Here is a 19904-nt window from a genome sequence, read left to right as displayed (position 1 = left end):
ATATACTGTGACAAAACAGAGGCCTGCATAATGCATGCATCTGCCGTGACTGCTAAATACCCAGTTGGCTTGATGGAAGCTAAAAGCTGGTTCTTGGAAGAAGAAACCATTGTGCACCAACCGGTTTCCACTCTGCCACTGCTGAGGAATTCAGCCCCCCCCCCCCCCCCCCCCCCCCAAAAGCTTCCTTTCCATTTATAGCCTGTTGTACACTTGCTCCGGACTGACCGGCGGGGTTCCCCCCACAATACATCCCCTTTGTCTGTCGGCCTGCCCATACTGCACTCCACACACAGGAAGAGGAAACCGCAGAGTGCAGGCCCTTTGACAGGGCCAAAGCATGGCTCGAGCTCTATGCTGATATTCCCAAATGGTCACAAAACAAGTGAGCTCACTGCCAAGCAAAAGGAAGCCACTGTGTTTTTGACTGATATAGACTAGGTCCCAATTGGCACCCTATTTACTATTACTACATAGTGCACTAGTCCCAGCGATCATGATCAAATTGAAAAACATGTTTGTTAAGAATTCATTTTTTTTCAAAGACATTGTGCGTCACTTGTGAAAGAGAAACGTTAAGACAGTAGGAAAGCTGGATAACTGCTCGGAACGGTTGTATGTATAAAGACAGTGAGAACACATGTATGTGCCCTCTGACACCAGATGAACCTGCTGGTAGGGTAAAGTTCTGGGCCAACCCGCAGAGAGCTTTAGCTTGCAGCACAGAGAGGATTAAAGTAGAGAGAGAGAGAGAGAGAGAGAGCGAGCGACAGACCGGCAGAGAGAGCGAGAGACAGACAGATGGACAGAGTGAGAGAGAGAGAGAGAAAGAAAGAGTAAGAGACAGACAGACAGTCAGGGAGAGAGAAAGAGAGAGACAGAGAGAAAGCGAGAGAGAGCACAGCCCGCTGGAATCCCATTGGAGTCAGGTCACATAAGGTCAAGCCAAAACATCCTATGGCTTTTTTTTTACCCTACAGGTCCCAGACAACGTGAGACTCTGAAATAAATGGGGATACTACTGAATATCTCCTTCCTGACTTGGTCACATGGGATTTGAGGTACACTAGGAAAACAGCCCCACTGCCAAGCTGGAAGACACATTTGCTATGAGTGCTGTGTATAACATCCTACTTGTAGAGGTTGACAAAGACAGACAGTGTAGCTGTGGACAGCCTATAGCACAAACTTCACAACAGCGGTTGCCAGCTGGTGTGTGTGCGTGTGAGCCTGGCTGGTTTGAGAGCAGTAATTGCTGTGACAGCGTGCGTGTACGTACCTCTGGTTTCAGCGTATCAGGATATTTATTTACTCCACATTGCTTTGTGCAGCGCAACAACAACAAAAAACAGGCCCTGCGGGGAGAGAAATACATTCAATTATTCATTTATCGCATTCAATGAAACATGACTATCAACAGTGTGCGCCAGCCAATGTCATTTACTGTATCCTTCACTCCAAAAATGGTATTTCTGCCCCGGCCCAGGCCCTCAGAGCTAGTGGTCGTGACAGGCTGCGCTCTGTTGGACAGTGACCTCAAGATCTGCCCATTGGTAAACAACAGGTTGAAGTGCAGAACACACACTCTAGGAGGCAGCTTAATCAAAAAACCCTGTCTGTATGATGGCCTCTTTTCTCTCTGGCATTTCCTGTAGCAGGTACGTGGATTTTGGGGGGGCTCAATTCATTCAATGTTCTGAGCTGAAAGAGTATTGCCTGAACGAGAGTGGTTTTCATCAAGTATCCTTCAATCAAGAGCCTCATACAGGTGTTACCAAGCTTTGATACTTGGAATTACTACAGATGATATGCGTGAGGCAAGGCGTGATTTAAGCAATTAACAACCCATTTTATTGAGTAACTTATGCCAACTTGAGTATCTAGGAAACCTTATATTGGCTTCGTAACAGACAGAGGCCACTTCAGCCTTCCAGTAGAAATCACAGCAGTAACTGATCAAAGCACCAAAAAAGCATACATAAATTCATTAAAACTGAGATGGCAAGATCTGAAGAACCACAACCTTTTTTTGCATCTACTACCTACCCCCAAATATATTCACACATAAAGGAGAACAGCCAATGTGCTTGCACATAAATCAATCTCCACTTGAAACAGCGAGCAACGAATGCACCACGCCCTGCCAGCAGTTTGAAACACTAATGTTTCAACAGTGGAGTTATTATGCCCACAGGGACAGGCGTTAGCTACATGGTAAATTGACTAAACACACTTCATCTACAACAGCAATGATAACTCATAAAAACACACAAACTTGACTTCTAAGCAGAGCACTGTTATGATGCATCTGTTTCTATCTGAATCTGTTAACGGTTTGTGACTTTGTTGTGACGGGTATGAGAATAAACGTGAGATATTATTTCGTCTCTGATGTTTGGTTGTGTGTAATTCCCCAGTTTGTATAGAGGTCTAAATATTCTGGCCGTATTGGAGCATGTGTCATGTCATTAACTGGCATGCACGTGCACACACATACACATGCGCACGCACAAACGGACTTCAATCGTACACCCCATACTGTGATACACACACTTTAGGAACAGGATTTTTCAATTTAAAAAAACTCACAAACCAGGCTAAACAGAATAGATACTGATTTAGATAGTGAGGCCAGAGGAAATTGGTGGGCAGAAGATATGAGAGTTCCCCGTCGTGTGAGTCAGCTTCAGTAGTTAATTACCTCTGTCTGACGGTGGCTGGCCAGACAGACAGACCTTGCTGGCAGAAAACAGAGAACAGGCTAGTAGAGACAGGCAATAATCATGTTTGATATTCTCACTCCTTCAGACTTTCCTTGACCCATTGACCCATACTGTTGTTCTGGGATGGTCATGACATCACATATTGGAGTCATTCCATTATACTGTAGATTCAAAGGCTGGTATTCAGCTATTCAAAGGCTGGTATTCAACATAAAGGATTAAATGGCATGCAAATGTAAAATGATATAAATTTGTCAAAACCCTGCAAACATTTAAAAGTCTAATATGGAGATAAAGGGACAAAAAAAAACAAGTACCCTCATTCAGTAGCATTCTGTTCTGCCAGACATTCTGCATTCTGCCAGACACCATTATTGAGGATTTGCTGAGCTATCATATTTTGGGCGTATATGTGGATGAAACATTGGGAGTCCCAAAAATACACTGGCAGTGCCCTATGTGTGGAAGTGAAACGGGATTTTCGTCCACATGCGTGCTCTCGTTCTCTATCGAACATAATGGGGCTGAGGCCTGCGGGGGAGACAGAGATCACATGACTGGCCAGGCACAACGAGCTCAGTCATTCTTACTGTCGCTCTTTACTGAGTGGAGAGCAGACAAAAGCTACGGCTGATACAGTGTCTCTGCAGAGGGGGAGGAGCTCTCCATTCACAGCCTGCTGGGTAGGTACTAAGCAAGGGCACGTCATATACAGCCTGAGAGATAGTAGCCACAGCCCAGCCCCAATCTACATCTATACTCTCATATAATGCACACCAAGTTAATTCCATGGCTTACCTCTAAAGGCAAGGGACTAGTCACTTTTCCATTTCAATGGCAGCTGTATCTACAGTATGTCCTTTGACAGATGTGGACTTTGATTGACAGGTCAGGAATGGATGTGAGCAGACAGCCTTCACATGGAGGCTCTCTGGCTGCGTCTATTCCTTATATAGTGCACTACTTGTGATCAGAGCCCTATGGCACCTGGTCAAAAGTAGTGCACTATACAGTACCAGTCAAAAGTTTGGACACACCTACTCATTCAAGGGTTTTTCTTTATTTGTATTATTTTCTACATTGTAGAATAATAGTGAAGACATCAAAACTATGAAATAACACAAATGGAATCATGTAGTAACCAAAAAAAGTGTTAAATATGAAATATATTTTTGATTTGTTTAAGATTCTTCAAAGTAGCTGATGACAGCTTTGCACACTCTTGGCATTCTCTCAACCAGCTTCACCTGGAATGCTTTTCCAACAGTCCTGAAGGAGTTCCCACATGCCGAGCACTTGTTGGCTGCTTTTCCTTCACTCTGCGGTCCAACTCATCCCAAACCATCTCGATTGGGTTGAGGTTGTGTGATTGTGAAGGCCAGGTCATCTGATGCAGCACTCCATCACTCTCAACCTACAGCCTGGAGGTGTGTTTTGGGTCATTGTCCTGTTGAAAAACAAATGATAGTCCCACTAAGCCCAAACCAGATGGGATGGCGTATCGCTGCAGAATGCTGTAGTAGCAGTTGATGAACAGTTGATGTTGAGATGTGTCTGTTACTTGAATTCTGTGAAGCATTTATTTGGGCCGCAATCTGAGATGCAGTTAATTGCTGATTTCTGAGGCTGGTAACTCTAATGAACTTCTTTAGCAGAGGTAACTCTAGGTCTTCCTTTCCTGTGGCGGTCCTCATGAGAGCCAGTTTCATCATAGCACTTAATGTTTTTTTGCGACTGCACATGAAGAAATCTTCAAAGTTCTTGAAATTTTCCCGATTGACTGACCTTCATGTCTTAAAGTAATGATAGACTGTCGTTTCTCTATGCTTATTTGAGCTGTTCTTGCCATAACATGGACTTGGTCTTTTACCAAATAGGACTATCTTCTGTATACCACTCCTACCTGGTCACAACACAACTGATTGGCTCAAACCCATTAAGAAGGAAAGAAATTCCACAAATTAACTTTTAAGAAGGCACACCTGTTAATTGAAATTCATTCCAAGTGACTACCTCATGAAGCTGGTTGAGAGAATGCCAAGAGTGTGCAAAGCTGTAATCAAGGCAAAGGGTTTGTAATGTCACCACTGAATATGCAACACAATTACGAGATAATGAAATTCCTTCAAAATTACTTGCAGAGGAAGTGTTTAAAAAAATAAACCCATATTACATCCAGCTCTGTTGCTGCTCTCCCAGTACAGTAATTAAAGAGAAAGAAATTAACATTAACAATGGCTTAAGGCCCCTTTGACGTTTACTGAGCTTCCTCGAGGTAAAGCTCTATACTTCTGTCAATATTGCTTTATCCACTGGCAATGAGGGGGAATTTAAATGGGGCATATTGAGGGCCTAGGCCTGGTGCTCCAGCCAGGAGACCGGGGTGATGCCAGGATGAGCAATCGTCTCCTTTGTCAGCCCCCCCAGCCAGCAGCAGCTGCATCAGCATTGCAGAGAAATGACACTGCAGAGAGGCAACAGAGAGGAGCGGGGAGCATGGAGGGCAGACAGGCAATCCTCAGAGACAGTTTAACTGCTACCTGGTGTACAGTTCTACTGTACAAGTGTATATCACTATACAGTAGTACAGTAGAGTATGGAAGCCAGACAGGCACCACTCAGACAATGTTTAACTGTTTCAAATATGTCACAAATCCAATGCAAGTCAATGGTACCTATATTAGCATTTTCACGCCTCATGTCCAAATCATCCTAAAGTTTCTAAAAATGTATTGTGTAACTCAATTATGTTACTTATAGAGGATTTGGATATGAAGTGTGAAAATGCGTATCTTTTATTGGATTTGTGCCACTAATGCTAAAAAGTTAGCATTTGAAACAGTGGCCAGGTAAACAAAACCAAAGCCTGGGTTACTGTCGTAGCTTGTCACAGACTGCTTACAGGGTAAGAAAACCAATATGTAATTTTGTAATTTGGGTGAACTATCCCTTTAACAATGGGGTGGGGGGGTTCTTTATAAAATAATCACCTAATAGCAGGAACAGCACCATCTATTGGTCAGAGCCTGGTAATAACAAGATGAAGGATAGCCTATTCATTGATGGAAATACCAGATGATGTAAATACATTTGACCGGTCATGCTTATTGGTCTATGGGTTGCATAATTTAGTGTAATTAAATTGCCGGGTGTATATATTCGTTGTGTAACTTCAATGACTAATTTCTCTGAACAGACAAAAACAAAAATTCACTGAGAATACATAACATAGGATGAAGAAACAATACTCCAAGCTGCAGCTCCATACTACTCGTCAAACATAGAGAACGGATACTTTATACCCGTTATTGGGGTGGGATTGGCATGGGGTGTGGAGGTTCCGTGGATGGCTTTAGGCCACTTCCTTGGATTCCTCATGTCGTTTCCATTGTTAGAAACAAAGTTTGGTCCAAATAGGATGTAAGGTACTATAATTATTGAATATTATATGAAGTCATAAATTAAAATGGCCTATTTGGGTGCAAAAATATTTCAACAAATAATATACAATCCAACACAAGGCAATATGAAGTCTAACATTGATTCATAAAGTAATAAAAGGGGAAACCCTCGGTTTTCATTTTCTCTTCATTTTCAATATTTTGTGTGCTCTCCCAGCTTTGTGTAAAGCCCCACGAGGATGTGATGGAGATTTAGCTTGTTGTTCCGACAGCAGCATATGGCGGAAACCTGCTATGAGAACCTATCATTGCTGCCTCAGTACTTGTGCAGTGGTAAGAACATTTAGGTTGGTGGTTGGTAGAATCCATGTACTTATTTAGCAATATAATCTTAAATATAGTCTTGCCAGTTTGCACATAAGAGCACCATTAGGACTGCAAAGCTCCTGAATACAGACCTTTATTGAAGATGAAAGGTACAGTACATTGGAGTTTGAGAGATTAAATATGAGAGAGAGCGAGATTAAAATAGAAACAGTTCGGGACACTATTAGGGGTAGCCCTGGCGCTGTGCTGATGCTCTCAAACCAATTTAAATTGAAAAAAACAGTACATTTCCTTGAATGATATCTGTATAGTCAGTTACCACTTAGTGACACTAAACCAGTGTATAGGCTATTTCTGCTTTCACTGTAAACATCTTTTAGTACCAAGAAATCACTAGTTTCCTTCCCCACGAACCGCACACACACACACACACACACACACACCAGGGTTTCCATTAGCCAGTAATAATCAGCTTTTGGCAACAACAAAAAAATAAAGAAAAGCAGATTAATAAAATTGGCACCGGGCAATTGTCCAGGAGAAGAAAAAATCTGATTGCAAAATAATGCTTTTTAGCCTTAATGGAAATATCAGTTGATGGAAATACATTTGACCAGTCATGCTTATCGGTCTATGGGTTGCATAATTTAGTGGAATTAAATTGGCGGGTGTATATGTTCATTATGTAACTTATTTATCACAAGCGCACAGTACAGAACCTTTGAGAGGATAACAGCGTTTTTAGAAGCCCAATCATTACACAACAATTCTACTGTAAATGCAATCATGTGTTTAATTGTTTTTGGGCCACGATTAAATTAAGCTACTATTTTTATTTCTCAACTGGTAATTGAAGCGCGTTTCCCATTCGCAGAGGCAACGTATTCGCAGAGGCAACGTAAGGCAGACTTCCTCAATGAGCTGGAGGCAGTATACATTTTGAAAACATATGACCAAAAATATAAACGCAACACGGAACAATTTGATTTTTTTTTACTGAGTTACAGTTCATATAAGGAAATCAGTCAATTGAAATAAATAAATTAGGCCCTAATCTATGGATTTTACATGACTGGGAATACAGATATGCATCTGTTGGTCACAGATACCTTAACAAAAAAGGTAGGGGCGTGGATCAGAAAACCAGTCAGTAATTGGTGTGACCACCATTTTGCCTCATGCAGCGTGACACATCTCCTTCGCAAAGAGTTGATCAGGCTGTTGATTGTGTCCTGTGGAATGTTGTCCCACTCCTCTTCAATGGCTGTGGGAAGTTGCTGGATATTGTCGAGAACTGGAACACGCTGTCGTACACGTCGATCCAGAGCATCCCAAACATGCTCAATGGGTAACATGTCTGGTGAGTATGCAGGCCATGGAAGAACTGGGAAATGTTCAGCTTCCTGAGACACCTTGATCTGTTTCACCTGTCTTGTGCTCGTCTCCACCCCCACCAGGTGTCTCCCATTTGTCCCCATTATCTCCTGTGTATTTATACCTGCGTTTTCTGTTTGTCTGTTGCCAGTTCGTCTTGTCAAGTCCTACCAGCGTGTTTTCCCGTTTTCGAGTTGCTATTTTCTAGTCTTCCCGTTTTTGACCATTCTGCCTGCCCTGAGCCTGCCTGCCGTTCTGTACCCTTCTGACACTGCCCTGGATTACTGACCTCTGCCTGACCTGAGCCTGCCTGCCATTCTGTACCTTACTGACATTGCCCTGGATTACTGACCTCTGCCTGCCCTTGACCTGTCATTTGCCTGCCCCCTGTTTGATAAACATCTGTGATTCGAACTGTCTGCATCTGAGTCTTATCCTGAGTCCTGATACTTCCAGGAATTGTGTACAGATCCTTGCAACATGGGGCTGTGCATTATCATGCTGAAACATGAGGGGATGGTGGCAGAGTTTTTGGCATGACAATGGGCCTTAGGATCTCACCACGGTTTCTCTGTGCATTCAAATTGCCATCTATAAAATGCAATTGTGTTCGTTGTCCATAGCTTATGCCTGCCCCTACCATAACCCCACCGCCACCATGGAGCACTTTGTTCACACGACGCCATACGTGGTCTGTCAAATTCTCTAAAATGACATTGGAGGCGGCTTATGGTAGAGAAATTAACATTACATTCTCTGGCAAGAGCTCTGGTGGACATTCCTGCAGTCAGTGTGCCAATTGCACGCTTCCTTTAAAACTTGAGACATCTGTGGCATTGTGTTATGTGACAAAACTGAACATTTTACAGTGGCCTTTTCTGTCCCCAGCACAAGGTGCATCTGTGTAAGGATCATGTTTAATCAGCTTGTTGATATGCCACACCTGTCAGGTGGATGGATTATCTTGGCAGAGGAAAAATCTTCACTAACAGGGATGTAAACAAATTTGTGCACAATATTTTTGTGCATATGGAACATTTCTGGGATCTTTTATTTCAGCTCATGAAACATGGGACCAGAACATTACTTGTTGCGTTTTATATTTTTGTTCAGTGTAGCTACTTAATTATTTGAAACCTGAATGTTTTACTACATATTATGAGGCATGTTTTACCTTGCTTCATAGTAGCTTATTCAAAATCCGACCATATCCGTGGAGGCCGTTATTGTATAAAAGACGTCCATATGCCATTGAAACCATGTTCTATTGGTTTAACTGTCTTTCATTGTCCGGTATCCAAATTCATACGTAGCCTGCTGCCTTGTGCACACTACTGCGCTAATAATGTGAAGAAATAATAGTTGATCAACATTTTAAGCCTTCAAACTTTTTTTCAATGTATCCTAGGCCTACTGGTTGTATGAATTTGAGCTCTATTGTCCCACAACTGTCCCAGAGTCTGTTTGGGCCATTTATTTCGACAAGCTGACCAATAAAACATTCAGGTTAGAGAGTATAAAAGTTTATGGGGGATAGTAGCTTCTCATAGGTGGCGCGTCAATAAGGCTAGGTAGGGGAAACTAAGCATTCCCTAAGTAAATTGAATTAAATTGCCAACATTATAAATGGACAACGTTGTTTTTATTCATCTGTTTGTCAGTGTCAGCAGAGTAGACTACCCTGTAATTTGTAGTATTAAAAAATATTCTGCTAAACGTCTCCAGTCATATAAAATGTAGTAAAATTGCATGAAATGTGTTTTTCCCCATGCAAAGAAAGAATAAAAGTATCTGCTATTGCCTATAACCCAGGCCTCTACGTTATGTGTACTCAGCCATGGATTGAACAGTCTTTTTTTGCGAACAGTGATTGAGTTATATTATTAGCCTAAATTATGACTATCCAATCTACTCATCACATTAAGTCTGCAAATGCGATGATGCATGGAATGCTTTATTGTAAAGGTGCATTTTTTATTGATTTTTTTGCTTCCCCAAACTTGAAACTCACGTGCCGCCTATACATAGGCTACTGTTCATTACTCATCTTGTTGGCGGAGAAAAGTAAATGCGGATAGTTATTATAACATCTTCAAAGTGCACGGTAAGGACACACGTCATTGCATCCTCGACTTGTATGTTGTGTTAAGACTAGTTACCATAATCTGAATGTGATTTCAGTCATTCTGAGCACCGTGGGAGGGCGCCCTAATCAGGTTATGTACCCAATGCATATGGGTCCGGTAAATTTCTCAAAATGTCTGGTAAATTAAAATGCTGCCCGTCAAATGTCTGGTGCCACGAATTCATAATGGACCTCCCCCACCCCCCCACTCAGGTAGAGGTGGTGTGGGTGTTGATAAGGGGTCCGGTACACAGTCTGTGTGTGATATGATCTGGCTCTGGGGACTTGTTAGACAAACAGTCCAGCTAATTGAATTCCGCTTTGAAGGAATATTCCCAAGATGGCTATCTCCATGAGGCCTGAGACAACCCTGTTTTGACAGGCTTTCATGCAAGCATATCAGTTGCACACATCATTTAATCCGATGATGTTAGTGCAACAATGACCCAGCGGCACATGCTTGGGTTTCAGTCATATTCTTTCCACCATGTTTAATTTTGGGGTGGAGTCTACGAGCTGTGAAGAAGTGAACACACCGGCCTTTCATATCACTAAAGTAAAAATGCGAAAGCAGAAACGACACAAAGATGCTTCTGGGGATTCACGTGGAGGAAATCATATGATGTCCTAGATTCACATGTCAACCACAGGAGGCTGCTGAGGGGAGGACGGCTCATAATGAAGTCTGGAATGGAGTAAATGGAATGGTATAAAATCAAGCTTTATTTATACAGCACATTTCAGAAGTGGAATGCAAAGGAATGTGCTTGACGGGAAAGAACGAATAAAAAACTCAAATAAAAGCTGAAATATTTACTACATAACAAAGATAAAAAACTAAAGAAAAGCAAAGCTAAAAAGATGTGTTTTAAGATTTCTTTTAAATATGTCCACAGTTTTGGGTTTTCTGGATGGCTATTCCAGAGGCTTGGGGCATAGTAACTAATGGCTGCCTCTCCATGCCTTTTGGTCCTAGGCTTTGGGATAGTTAAAAGGTCAGTGCCAGAGGACCTGAGGGACCTACTGGGTACATAACTTAAAAACATGTCTGACATGTATTGGAGTGCACAAATGTGGATTGACTTACAGAGGCAAGAAAAAGTATGTGAACCCTTTGAAATTACCTGGATTTCTGCATAAATTAGTCATACAATTTGATCTGATCTTCATCTTAGTCACAACAATAGACAAACATAGTGTGCTTGTGAACCTCGAGTCTAATGACTTTTCCAAAAGCTTATTGGAGTCAGGAGTCAGCTAACCTGGAGTCCAATATATGAGACGAGATTGGAGATGTTGGTTATAGCTGCCCTGCCCTATAAAAAAAACACTCACAAAATTTGAGTTTGCTATTCACAAGAGGCATTGCCTGATGTGAACCATGCCTCGAACAAAAGAGATCTCAGAAGACCTAATATTAAGAATTGTTGACTTGCATAAAGCTGAAAGGGTTACAAAAGTATCTCTAAAAGCCTTGATGTTCACCTCCCGGGTGGCGCAGTGGTCTAGGGCACTGCATCGCAGTGCTAGCTGCGCCACCAGAGTCTCTGGGTTCGCGCCCAGGCTCTGTCGCAGCCGGCCGCAACCGGGAGGTCCGTGGGGCGACGCACAATTGGCATAGCGTCGTCCGGGTTAGGGAGGGTTTGGCCGGTAGGGATATCCTTGTCTCAGTATGTAAAATGTAATAAAATGTATGCACTCTACTGTAAGTCGCTCTGGATAAGAGCGTCTGCTAAATGACTAAAATGTAAATGTAAATCAGTCCACGGTAAGACAAATTGTCTATAAATGGAGAAACTTCAGCACTGTTGCTACTCTCCCTAGGAGTGGCGGTCCTGCAAAGATGACTGCAAGAGCACAGTGCAGAATGCTCAATGAGGTGAAGAAGAATCCTAGAGTGTCAGCTAAAGACTTACAGAAATCTCTGGAACATGCTAACATCTCTGTTGACTAGTTTACGATATGTAAAACACTAAACAAGAATGCTGTTCATGGGAGGACACCATGGAAGAATCACTGCTGTCCAAAAAAAAACATTGCTGCACGTCTGAAGTTCGCAAAAGAGCACCTGGATGTTCCACAGAGCTTCTGGCAAAATATTCTGTGGACATATTAAACTAAAGTTGAGCTGTTTGGAAGGAACACACAACACTATGTGTGGAGAAAAAAAAGCCCAGCACACCAATATCAAAACCTCATCCCAACTATAAAGTATGGTGGAGGGAGCATCATGGTTTGGGGCTGCTTTGCTGCCTCAGGGCTTGGACAGCTTGCTATCATCGACAGAAAAATAAATTCCCAAGTTTATCAAGACATTTTGCAGGAGAATGTAAGGCTATCTGTCTGCCAATTGAAGCTCAACAGAAGTTGGGTGATGCAACAGGACAACGACCCAAAACACAGAAGTAAATCAACAACAGAATGGCTTCAACAGAAGAAAATACACCTTCTGGAGTGGCCCAGTCAGAGTCCTGACCTCAACCTGATTTAAAATGCTGTGGCATGACCTCGAGAGAGCGGTTCACACCAGACATCCTAAGAATATTGCTGAACTGAAACAGTTTTGTAAAGATGAACGGTCCAAAATTCCTCCTGACCGTTGTGCAGGTCTGATCCGCAACTACAGAAAACGTTTGGTTGAGTTTATTGCTGCCAATGGAGGGTCAACCAGTTATTGAATCCAAGGGTTCACATACTTTTTCCCACCCTGCACTGTGAATGTTTACACAGTGTGTTCAATGAAGACATGAAAACGTATAATTGTTTGTGTGTTAGTTTAAGCAGACTGTGTTTGTCTACTGTTTATGACCAGTTTATGACCAGAAATCCAGGTAATTCCAAAGGGTTCACATACTTTTTCTTGCCACTGTACAAACCAATAGAAGAATCTTAAAATTATTTATAAAACTCACAGGTAGCCAGTACAGAGACCTTAAAACCGGTGTAATGTGTGCTCTCCGACTGGTCTTGGTCAGTACCCACGCTGCAGCATTCTGTATGTTTTGCAGTTGACCAATGGCTTTCTTGGGTAGACCAGACAGGAGAGCATTAGAGTAGTCAAGCCTGCTTGTAATAAAAGCATGGATGAGTCACTGTATCAGCCTGAGAGAGAAACGGCTGTGACTTGGCAATGTTCCTCAGGTGGTAAAAACCTATTTTGGTCACATTCCTAATGTTTGATGTGTTCGATACCACTCCATTGATTCGTTCCAGTGATTACTATGAGCCTGTGCTCCCCAATTAAGGCGCCACCAGCCGCCTGTGATGTCAACATACACCCCTAGTGAAGCTGTCATACTCTGCATTCATCCATGGTTAAACATTTACCCATCTGTAAAAATCCGTTAATTTTAGCCCATCAGTACGTCAGTATAAACCACACAATCTGAACAAAAAAACTGTAAAACACAGACAGGTTTCATCTCCCCACACTAGATTTGTCACACAAATGACATCATTGTTGTTGTGTGTGACATTCGGAGCACTGGGCTGATGCTGAGCACAGAGCGGCTACTGAGCTCTGAGGTTAGGGGGACGACCCACGCGTGAGCCCCACATCGGACCGAACGTGGGCTTACAGCAGAACAGCAGCTATGCGATTACATCAGCACTGAACACAACACAGGCCCCTGGTCATGGCCCTTTCAAAATGGCCTCTGCTAATAGAGGAGAGGGTGAGGGGACAGGGAATGTCACACAGAAGACTGTGACTACAGTGGCCCCAAACAGATTGTCAAAATGGAGCACAAAGTGGTTGGGTTGTGTTATGCACATCCAACTAGCATAAATCCAGCCAAAAATGACAATACAAAGACCTGGATTGATTTAGCCTACAAATGTGGTGATGTTGGGCAAGATATGAACCAAAGCATCCCAGTTCAAATGAAAGCACCTGAAAAGCACAAAAACCCAGTCCAAAGAAGCGACTGTATAGCGTGATTTACTGTATGAGCAGGTCAGAGCAGTTTTGTCTCTCTGTGGTGCGACAGCAGAGAGTAGCAGCATGCCATGCTGTCACACGATCAACAGTGAGCAGCAACATGGTGGTTTGGCAGCTCTCTCTCTCCAGCAGAAGAACGGGAGTGAATGGGAGAATGTGTACAGTTCTGTATCTCTGACTTACAAACTGCACTGTATGCAGACTGACTGGGACTGGGCTCCAGGTGCCAAGTGGTGAATTACACAGAGGAAAAGGCTCTGCATACCTCATTACTATCAGGTTAAATTACCCAAAAGAGCTCGCCTCTGTAGGGAAGTTCATTATGACAAGAGCAGCATACACTTGCCCTTTCCAAGCTGAAATTTCTACAAGGACAACAGTGGCTAAAATGCATTATGGAAAAGTCCAAACCTTTTTCAAAACATTAAGGAATATTGAAGAGAGAGGAGGGAATATTTGCTCTATCTTGTGCTGAAATTAGACAAAACAAACCTCATTCATGTACATCGGGGAGGGGCAAATTTGATGGGGGTGGGGGCCGCAAAATAATCTGAACTCATCACGAGGGGCCTCAGTTGCTCCCGAGTCTGCGTACCAACATGTGCAAAAGAGGGCCGCCGCCCATGGAACGTAACCTTGTCAACCATGTTGAGTTGGTGTATGTGTGGCTTCTATGTAAGATGATATTTCAACATGAGCAGGGATTTCTGTAGTTTCCAAGGTAACCATTGTGGATCCTGCAAAAAAAACGCAGGAGCACCTTGCAGACAGCTTTTCACACCAAACAATTATACTATGCATCCATGCCTGACACCTGAAATCAAGCCGACAATATAGGCCTATGTTCTGCAATTGTAATAAAAGCAACTTTTCTGTAAAAGACTTGCAGTAAGTTTAGTCAGCAAGTTGCTGTGCCAACCCGAGTCATTGGTCAAAAACCAACAGATACAGAAACTCTGGAAGTTGGGAGAATAGTACAAGCCTAGGCAAGTTGTCTTAACATTCTTAGCTTTAGTAAAAGAAAACAAAACATTTGAGAGAGTTATTCACATCAATACTGAAGAACAGCATATGTGATGTGTAGCCCAAGAGTTAGTGAAGAATTAAGCAACTTGTCTCTCCATCAACTAAGATGATGGAGAGACAAGATACAATAGTCCTGACATCAACTACCGTACCGGAAAACCAACTGTAAGGTTTGGTGGAGTAGGAATAATGGTCTGGGGCTGATTTTCATGGTTGGGACGAGGCCCCTTAGTTCCAGTGAAGGGAAATCTTAACTCTACAGCATACAATGACATTCTAGACGATTCTGTGCTTCCAACTTTGTGGCAACAGTTTGTGGAAGGCCCTTTCCTGTTTCAGTATTACAATACCCCCGTGCACAAAGTGAGGTCCATACAGAAATGGTTTGTTGACATCGGTGTGGACGAATTTGACTGGCCTGCACAGAGCCCTGACCTCAACCCCATCGAACACCTTTGGGATGAACTGGAACGCCGACTGCAAGCCAGGCTTAATCGCCCAAAATCAATGCCCGAACCTCACTAATGCATGTGGCTGAATGGAAGCAAGTCCCCGCAGCAATGTTCCAACATCTAGTGGAAAGCCTTCCCAGATGAGTGGAGGCTGTTATAGCAGCAAAGCGGCTGGCAACTCCATATTAATGCCCATGATTTTGGAATGAGATGTTCAACAAGAAAGTGTCCACATATTTTTGGTAATGTAGTGTATCTAACCTGTCTTTGACAAAACCTTCCTACAGGGTATGAAGGAAATGGACCAAATATAGCTTGGTATGGCATCTGACCTTTGTTGACAAGTAGTTAAAGAATAAGAAACTAACAACACAACAGTACAGTAAGCATAATGCAAAACAAGGAAAATGTATCGGCCTATGTAAACTAGGCCACAGCTATGTAATTGTCGCGACGTCATGACATAATAAACAACCAGTTACCATGTCTGGGACCTGTACTGCACAGAGGAAATAGCATAAGTGCATTCATGACTTGATTTTAGGAAGGATGCCTTGTATTGTATTGATAGAAGAATGTGGAGGTCAACCAGCACAATTGACCCCAACTAACAAAGGAAAGTGGCAACCAATTTCACAACAACAGGATGGTTTATTCTCATAGACTGCATATTCTCAGGAGTATTCAATGAGGAGGTTATTATCCAACCCACTTCATGTAATTACGATTATTTGAAATATGCATAAATAGCATTGTTATTCTGAATGAGTCATATCCAAGTCTTGTAATATTTTGACATTATTTTAATGGAAAAAGTGGGTAATCAAACAAAATGCTGTGATGAACACATAGTAAAGGATGTGAAGGAATACAAGTTGGCTAAATACAGTACGACTGTCTTCACAACCAAGTAATGGCAAGCTTGTTCACTGGTTGACTATAGCGCTTCACCATATAAAGAGTAGTCAACCAATAGAAACCAATCAAGAAATCAACATTTGCTTCATTGTATCCTTCATCGTGATGCCATCTTTTATGAATGAATTGGGTAGAATGTTGACAGAGATGGTTATCACTAGGCTACTAGTGCTGTATGGTAAACAAATTCACCAAGCGGCTCAATGCGACAAGGCACTAAAGGTTGACTGTTTTTGCAGACACAGCACATTGATTTTTATTTCTAATGAATACACATAACGCGTTCGAGGATCGAGGGCAGGATACTTGCGATTGGCCAGTACAATTTGCACGTTCTTATTATGGCAACGAAAGCCTATAAATATATTTCGGAAACATCTGATCTGTAAAATCAGGATACAGACAAGAGACAAAATGCGTTAACCACAAGAACACACTAAATTGACCCCATATCCTGTTCCAATTGATACAATCAAAGTAATTCATTTCGCACTGTTAGCTATAGGGAGCGATTCAACCTAAACAGGATAGTAAAGGATGAATGGTTCCTTACCGATTCGAAGGCGTTTAATTAACCGGACGAATGTATTCCATTGCAGTTGTAGATGAGACAGACGCTTATAGTTTTTGTGAAAATAATGGCCAAATAGCTTGCAGAAATCCAGCGCTATCTTCGTGCTGCCCCACTCCCTCGCTGTAGCTGATGAGTGTGATGGCGTTGTCTTTGCAGGGCCACAATTAAACTAACGGGACCAGTGGAGTGATTGACAACACCGCCAGCCAATAGAATGGGAGGATTCTTTTAGTGAGGAACAGGGGATCGTAAACAGGGCCACGTTCAGTTTCCAAACGTGCTCGAACGTTGCAGATAGAAATGCCATAAATAGAGCCTCCGTGATTCCTTGTTCTACATGTCAGAGAGGCGTGTTTGCTTTAACATATTGATATCTGAACATTCCAAAATATTGTGACCTACTGGACGCGCCCCAGGTTAGATAAAGTCAATAGGCTAAGCCTATGTGGAGAGCGTTGAAGTTGAGATACTATTGCATTAGAAGTATTTCCATGACATCAGATTAATTTGGGGTCTAGACTAGGACAAGGCGTGGTTGCCCATAATGAATGTCAATCAATAGATGGAGGGATGACGTATGCCTACTTCACATTTAGGCTATGAAAAAAATTGATTTTGTAATGGAAAGCTGGCATCAGTTCAATTAGGACAGTGCGTGGCCAATTAACATGCCTATAGGCCTACATGAATACTACATGTTAGATACTTTTCGAGTTGAGAAGATACAAAATAACTGTTCAATACAAGGAAAAAGTGTAGGATAATGTAATGTCCTCCTCCTCATCATCATCCTCACCATCATCATCAGTGTGATTCAATCAAAGATGATTGGAATTCAGTCAATTATTCCTCGCGCTGACAACGCGCTCTGATAACCATTGCGTTGGGGCGCCCTCTGCTGCTTAAAGACAACAATTACCAGTTTTCGTCACTCAAACTTCCCCCCAGTTATCCCTGATTATAAACCAAGTAGTTTGCGTCCTGTATGCAGATTGGCTGAAAGCCATGGTATATTTAAGGGATAAACGCTAATGTTCTGTACATTACCTTGGAAATAATGGACGATGCACTCTGCATCCTCCCTTTGCAAGGTTTATTTTTCAAAGGTAATGTACAGAACGGAGGTGTTTATCCTGCTTATACCACAGTTGCCAAAGACAAAAATACTTAAGCACAAATTTACCGGTAGAAAATAATAATTTGTTTGATATTTTCATTTTTATAAGCAAATTCACACTTTCTCATCTTTTGGTTGCTAGAGAAGCGACCCAGTCGTTCGTTCAATTGGTTCTATATGGACACGACCCAGTTGTTCGTTCTATATGTTCCGTGGCAACCTTTTTAACCCTTGCTTGCTAGCTAGCCAACTAGTTTGTTTAAGCAGTTTTCTATTGGCATTTGGATACATCATTTGAATACATCCAAATGAGTGATGATACCTGAATTTGCCTGGCATAGATAGACAAGTTTGCCTTCTCATCAGGACACTCAACACTGTTAATTACGAGGAAATCACAGTGCATATCAAACACTAGGCTAGAAGCTAGCTAAAAAGTTTGGTGGTAGCAGAAAAGGCCAATATGACAAGCAAATAAAAACGTATCAGTTGTTGGAAACAGCTGGTCAAACTAGAAACGTGGGAGGAATGGGCAGCAAAGTGCCACTTGCGTATGACTGCAACAGTATGAACCGGAGAAATTCCCGTTCATCACATAAGTATATATACCTTTTTGCTTAATTATACCTTGATAGAATTCAGGAAATTAGATCTGAATTATTCGAATACCAGTGAGATCAGATATGGAAATGTAGTCACACTTATGAAACTTCTGTTTTCAATCTCATGTCTTTATTCTAGAAACAAGGGTCTGGAAAGTAATTGCATAGGCCTAGTGTAAACATTCTCAGTGTAAGGGGGTGCGTGCTGGTGGCAGGGAAGTCAGGCGCAGGAGATCGAACTTAGTATAAACGGAGCAGTTTAATAAGTGCTCAAACACTCAGAAAACCAAAATATACAAGTGGGTAGAAAACCGGTCGCACACAAGAACATAACTTGCACATAGCTTACAAACAAACAATCACCGACAAGGACAATAAGGGGAAACAGAGGGTTAACCAGGTGTGATACAAGACAAGACCAAAGGAAAATGAAAAGAGGATCAGCGATGGCTAGAAAGTCGGTGACTTCGACCGCCGAACGCCGCCCGAACAAGGAGAGGGACCAACTTCGGCGGAAGTCGTGACACTCAGCATAATACCAGAGCAAATGCCAGTGTGGGCATGATATTCTATGGAGAGTTTAGGCTACAGCTTGACCCTTGTTTCAGACTAGCTTCTCTGTAATGTCGAACAATGGATCTTTTCACATCACGTTTTACAATGACAGTAGGCCTACTTTACATACATGCATTGCCACAGACAATGCCACTACAACCATGACATATTTAGTCAAAGCTCTCACAGACAAAGAAGGGTAGAACAGCTCTGAGCTCCCTGCATGTCAGTGTCGTGGGGGGGATGGTCAGTGGGTACTTGCAGCTGTTGCCTCTCAGAATCCTCTGTTATAATTGAAATGGCAGTAATTGAAATGCCAGTTGTTTTCTAATGCCCCATGAGCAGTGAATCATTGACAGACATGCTACACGCCTGTGCCAGCTACTCAGTCAGTCAGAGAGCACAGAACCCGCAGTCGTTCCCCACAATGAGGTGGAGTCTATTAACACTGGCATCTAGTCAACCCCTTAGCTGCCCCTCACCATTGGCTATAAGCCTTTTTGAAATGACACGCAGCATAGCGGACATGGTGTAAACAGAACTATCTTATATAAATTAAGTTGAATTCCTCTTTTTCCCCCTCACAGCGTGGGTACAATTTTCCAGTCGTACTTTGGTTCTGTAAATCTGAAACGCAGATGTATGTATGTATTATGTATGCATAAAAGTGCTGATTGCACAGAACAGTACAAAGGTAATGCACATATTGTAACACAATATCTGTGATCTTAATGCTTGTGCTTCGTTACAGTACTTATACTATATACAGC

At 42.3% G+C, this 19904-nt stretch overlaps 1 protein-coding gene across 1 annotated transcript in view; it reads right to left on the bottom strand.

Annotated features, from left to right (window-relative positions):
• The window catches only part of LOC120019668 (tyrosine-protein kinase Fyn), a 69555-nt gene extending 52574 nt beyond the window's left edge, over positions 1 to 16981 (bottom strand). Inside the window, exons 1-2 of the mRNA XM_038963040.1 lie at positions 16840 to 16981; positions 1280 to 1355 (exon numbers count right to left, since the gene is read on the bottom strand). The gene's annotated coding sequence lies outside the window, so the exon portion shown is untranslated. The remainder of the gene's footprint in view (positions 1 to 1279; positions 1356 to 16839) is intronic.
• Positions 16982 to 19904: the final 2923 nt, after the last annotated feature.

The sequence above is a fragment of the Salvelinus namaycush genome, chromosome 24 (genome assembly GCF_016432855.1).
Source record: "Salvelinus namaycush isolate Seneca chromosome 24, SaNama_1.0, whole genome shotgun sequence".
NCBI lineage: Eukaryota > Metazoa > Chordata > Actinopteri > Salmoniformes > Salmonidae > Salvelinus > Salvelinus namaycush.
The sequence above is the reverse complement of the archived record's forward strand: the minus strand, read 5'-3'. Positions and strand labels throughout refer to the sequence as shown.